This window comes from Garra rufa, chromosome 4 (genome assembly GCF_049309525.1).
Source record: "Garra rufa chromosome 4, GarRuf1.0, whole genome shotgun sequence".
Classification (NCBI taxonomy): Eukaryota; Metazoa; Chordata; class Actinopteri; order Cypriniformes; family Cyprinidae; genus Garra; species Garra rufa.
Genome location: NC_133364.1, coordinates 35087486 through 35093485, shown reverse-complemented (window position 1 = coordinate 35093485; position 6000 = coordinate 35087486). Strand labels below are relative to the sequence as shown.

Here is a 6000-nt window from a genome sequence, read left to right as displayed (position 1 = left end):
AAACCTCTAGTCACTGGTGGAAGAGGTGCCTTGACACAGCTGCAGTAGTTATTCTGCCACACATTTAATGAGTTGATTATGTTACTATTGGCGTTCCATATTGCTTTAGCCCACAACAGTGCTGTACAAGGTAACAAAGAATTTAGGAAGGCTACTTTTGATTATTTGGTTGAGAATTTCTGTGGCTGCATCTCGATGAATAAAGCCACTTGAAGAAGTAAGCCACCGCGCTGAGCTGTGTCACCCGTGTAGAAAGCAGGGATGACAATGGGACTTACAGAGGCAGATTGGTTATGACTGGAGGTCCAGAGGGTGTTGACCAGTTTCTCCAGGACCTCTGCAAGTGTGGGAAACTGGGTTCTGCTATTCTTTCATACAATGAGCCAAAGGTAAATTATCAAAATTTTGACTGATGTGACAGGCAGTTTGTGAAAGGGAGATGGGAGGTGAGAATATTGTACAAATGACAGTTCTGAGGTTCTCGGCTGAATGTCTAATGTAGTATTCTTTGTGGGTAACCGGAAGAGTTTGTGAATGGAGATCTGGATTGTAGGAGCATTGGAGAGTCTGCAGGTAGGTACACACAGGTCAGTACCAGGTTAGAAGTCATGTTAGGTTCAGCGAAGAGAACGGTAGACCAAAAGGTGAGAGATTGAGTGGAGTGTGTAGATATAAGTGTGTTATAAGTGTGATCACACTGCGGGTGATCAGAACTCTAGTGATTGTGAAATCTAGTGAAATCTGGTGTGTGCAAGTGTGCCACACGAGTCTCGAAAAGTGAAGCCAAAAGTTTTCGATCGCCCCACGGTGTCCAGCTGCAGTATAGGTCATAAACCCGCCCTCTCCATGTAATCTAATGGGACGTGAGCCAAACTAAATAATCGAATTACACTTTAAATATTTTTTTTCCAAAGATGGTTTCCATCGTATGAGGTAGTTCTTATAATGCTGATTCAGGTTCAAGTGTTCATTTTTCTAAAAAGTTTGCTCTTAGGTAGTTATTTTATGCTATAAAAACGGGGTGTGGTGTCATGATTGTGATCTTGTGATTGGGTTTGCGGGAGTTTGGGCGGGACTTTGATAGCGCGGCTCCGCCTAGCGACACTACTGCGCAGACTCTGGCTCCAAACGAACCTCTACTGCACAGAATCTTGCTCCAAATGATGTAATTACCCCAAGATGGCAGCGGCCATATTGAGACGTTTTGGCTTCACTTTCTTATATGGAATGAAGCGGAGATGCATCGTCCATCTTCTTTTTACGTTTATGTAGTTTTTATATTAATTTGAAGGTTCAATGTGAAATTAATCTTGATTAATTACAGAAAATTTGTTGGTAAAATTTGTTTATTTTACTGCAATATATGCAATTCAATTTCATTTTTAATTTTATAGCCCCCCCAGGAAGAGATCAAGTGAATGAATCTAGTTGAGTAGCCCTGGTCTAGACCCTGAATATAAGATGACTGCATTTTTTCAGATGTATTTTTTTTTGCTTACAGCAGGGCACTATTAAATGCTTCTCCATAAGCATCATTGATGCAACGAGAAAGGGAACGTTCCAGTTACTAACGAAATATGGGAATGAGCAGTGTGCAAGCTGCTGTGATATAAGGCTGCGCACAAGTTTATGACAGTCACTATCAATTGAAAGATTCTGATGAAATGGTGCACAGAGCTGACTTACATAGCAGTTGGCTTCACCCTTTTTGGTGATTTGAAGTGCCTTTTGTTTGTGCAGCTACACAGGCTTCAGTATACAGTATCAGTAGACAGTAGTTTCACCATAAGCTTTCTTGATGCAACACTCATTCCTGTATCTCAGGGAACCAAGGTTACGGTAGTTACCGGAGCCTTTTTTTGTTTCTTAAAACAAAAATAGATTTAAATGAAGCCAAAACATTTATGAGGAACATTGGTGTATTGTTGCTGAAACCTGGAATTTGTGCTCTGCATTTAACCACAGTCATGGTATTGAGGGTGGAGAGAGTGCTGTACATTCACTCCCCCCACCGACAATCCCTCCTAGGTTACAAGTCCAACTCTCTAACCATTAGGCCATGGCTGCCCCAATGTAACAAAACACATTAAACATAAAATGAAGTAACATTTTTTTAAAAGTAATTTTTTCCTAGTTTTCTTGTAAATGATATTGTAGTAAGTATGGTTAATATTAACACTAAACTAAGGTTTAACAAAAGGTAATTCGGCCTGCTAAAGGGGACAGTGAGGCACTGAAAATGAGGCATTATATCCCAAATAAATCCCTGACATAAAAGAAAAAGAAATAACTCTATTGTTCTCTCTGTTTTAGCACAGTGCAGCAGAAAAGTTCAGAACCACAATCCAGCAGTTGGTTTATGAAAAGACACATATCTATGGATCAGCCAAAAAAGAGTGGAGATAAATGGCCTGGTATCAGGTAAAGAATTTTGTAAGATATATATAAGACACTGTGCTTATTGTTGTACTCATATAATTATGTGGAATTTTTATTTTACAGCCATGAAGTCCTTAACACATTTACATCAATTCTGATGGAGAAGTTTGAATGTCTGTATGAGGGAACAGCGACACAGAAAAACCCAACACTGCTGAATGAGATCTACACAGAGCTCTACATCACAGAGACTGAGAGTGGAGAGATCAATAATGAGCATGAGGTGAGACAGATTGAGACACAATCCAGGAGAGCAGCAACAGAGGACACAGCTATCAAATGCAATGACATCTTTAGACCTTTACCTGGACAAGACAAACCCATCAGAACTGTGCTGACAAAGGGAGTTGCTGGCATTGGAAAAACAGTCTCTGTGCAGAAGTTCATCCTGGACTGGGCTGAAGGAAAAGAGAATCAGGACATCCAGCTCATATTTCCACTTGCTTTCAGAGAAATCAACTTGATGAAGGACAAAAAACTCAGCCTTTCAGATCTACTTAATTTATTTTTCCCTAAAAATAAAGACATATCTATTGAGGATTATAAAGTTGGATGAGTGTCGTAGGTTTCTGGATTTTAAGAGCAAAGTCAAACTGTGTAATATATCTAAATCAGTCACAGTGGATGTGCTGCTGATGAACCTCATTGTGGGGAATCTGCTTCCCTCTGCTCTCATCTGGATCACCTCCAGACCAGCAGCAGCTGATCTCATCCCCTCTGAGTGTGTCCATCGAGTGACAGAGGTACGAGGATTCAATGAGCCACAGAAGGAGGAATACTTCAGGAAGAGAATCAGTGATCAGAGTCTGGCCAACAGGATCATCTCACACCTGAAGTCCTCAAGGAGCCTCTTCATCATGTGCCACATCCCAGTGTTCTGCTTGATCTCAGCCACTGTTCTAGAGAAGATGTTGAGTCAAGCAGAGAGTGGAGAGATTCCTTAGATTTTGATCTAAGACAGTTTATTGGAGCACGACATACAGCAGATGAAGTTCTTCAGAACATATTACCTGTGGTTAAAGAATCCAGATCAGTTCAGTAAGTATCAATGAAAACAATCACTACGCTTTTAAAACATGAAAACATTTATGATTTTAATGTGTGCTTCTTTACTAAAGTAAGAAAATGCAAAGGGAGGAGGTGTGTGAGGCACGCTTACTACAGCAACTGAGGAGTGTCTGTGTAAAACCGGGCATACACTGTGCGATTTTAGTCAGATTTTCGTGCAATTTCCACCTGGTACCATCTCACACTGTACGAGAAAATTGATGTAAAGCCAAAGCTCACGATTTGTACACTTACACTACACGGTCCGATTGATGAGCTGCGACTTGACCGCCCACACTACAGTATATGTGTAAAATCAACATGTCACACCCCCTGAACCCGAAATTTGGCTGTTTCAGAAAAATAAGCTTGTCACCAAGGGAGAAACATGATATGTGGATGAATAAACATCGAAAAGGCTTGTGTGTTGCTGCCATAACTCAACAAGTTTAGCCTCCGTTACTTTGTTCCACACAACACGCCATGTTGCCATGGTTTAATTTCTGCTTTTTGCACAGTGAGCACAGAAACATTGAGTTTAGGCAATCAGTTGGTAGCTCTGCTTCAACTGTGCAAAATCCCCATGAGAGGTGACCAAAATGCTGACCTGTCAGAAATTCAACCGACCATACAATTGCCAGTCGAAAAAAAAAGAGTTGCACAAGTCAAAATTCGGCTGAAAATCGGACAAAAATTGCACAGTGTATGTCCGGCTTGAGAGCTGGATGATTGTAGAGCTCAGTGTGAATGATGAAGAGGAAGCAATGAGTGTGAGGTGGTCAAAACTGTCAGCAAACAGATTTTTACAGCTTGTGCTCTAATGATGTTTATATGTATATTTTATTTTATAAATGACATTTCAAATTCAAATGACAATTTCATATTTTTAGTTTGGCCAAATTCCACGGTTTGCACAGCCTCTCGGGCCTTTCTTGCCTTCACACATGCCAAAAGTCAATGTGAGCAGAAGAGGCGGACTTAACTGATAATATCTGCCTCTACTCTGCCCACCTAGAAGCCTAGCATGGAAGCTGCAGCTTGTATTTTCAGCACTAATTATTACTATTATAGCCATTATTAGTATCTTATACCTCCTGATAGAATAAAGCAAGAACAGAGCTTACCACGAATGCAACCGAATGACCACATTCACCATTTATTTTACTTGTGCATTCAAACAAGCAACTCCTGAAGACAAAAATGTATATATCATAAGTTAAGGAAAATGATTAGTACATTACATATAAAGTGAACTGTTTGGGTGTTGTCAGGTTGATGTTAGGGCTGGTCCAAATACCATTTTTTGAGCTTGGTACTAATCAACACTGAATATTCGAAGCTTCGGAGGGAAGGGGCTAAACATATTTTTTCACTCTAAATTAGGCAGGAGTATCTGTGTGTCAGTCTGTTTGCATTTTTATTATGTCAAAGATTCATCTAATTGACGGGTGTGTTGCTGCGGACCCAAGGGAGTGCAGTATCACATTTTGATGCAATATGGACACACAACATGTTCAGGATTTATAAACTTTTAATAAACTATAGAACATTGCGAGTTGGAAGAGCGCTTCACATGGACAGAGCTTATATGCTTCGAGAAAGGACACTGCGCTAGTGATACAAACACACAGGTCTGTCAAGAGCAATACTTTTATTAAGGTAGCCTAACATTTTTTTAACAAACAAATAACTCCCAAATCAGAAACTAGCAGCACAGTACTGACAGCATAAAATGTAGGATTTAAATATAAGAATAATGAAAAACAAAATGAACTAAGTTTAACAAACTGTTATAAATAAAGAACATAGTAGCATACTTTCAATAACAGCATCACACATTTAATTGACAAATACCATTTTTAATACAATTAAATTAACTCCTTCATATAGAATAAAAAAAACTGTAATAGGCTAAATAGAACAAGATAACGTTAGGCTGGCTAGATAGCTCACATTTCAATAAAATTAATTCCTAAACAAACCATTTCTTTAAAAGTCAAACTTTCCAATAAATCACAATCAGGTTACAATATAGTAAAGTTACCTACTTAGTCTACCTACACTCTTTTCATGTTGTGCGAAGAAGATGAGTTTATCCAAATTTTTCGGTAAAAGGGTCTCATTTACAGTGTAGCTTTTGTGAAAATGTGTTGAAGTGGCCAGAACGCAAGGGAGGTCTTTGGCTGAAATTGTTGGTAGGACAGTGGAGATACAACAGGAAAGCATAGGGCTTTGTTGTTGGATATGTAACATGTCGGTGCACCAATCACGAGACTATCAGCGCTGACTGGGACTCTTATTTTAAAGTTTTTTTTTCATCCTGTCATATTTTGTTTCTAGCTTTCTGTGTTTATTTCATGTGTCATTTGTTTCCTTGTCTCCCAAGTATCTTTACTTCAACTGTATCACCATAGTCAAAGGGTTAAGGAAGTCATACATGCTCCAGATTATAAATCATACCAGATAAATAAACATAATAAGTAAGCACATTAATATGGCTAATTATTTTGCTCT

The 6000-nt window shown here is 39.1% G+C and overlaps 1 pseudogene; it reads left to right on the top strand.

Moving 5' to 3' along the window:
• Window positions 1–293: 293 nt before the first annotated feature.
• Window positions 294–3238, top strand: LOC141332902 (NLR family CARD domain-containing protein 3-like; annotated as a pseudogene).
• Window positions 3239–6000: the final 2762 nt, after the last annotated feature.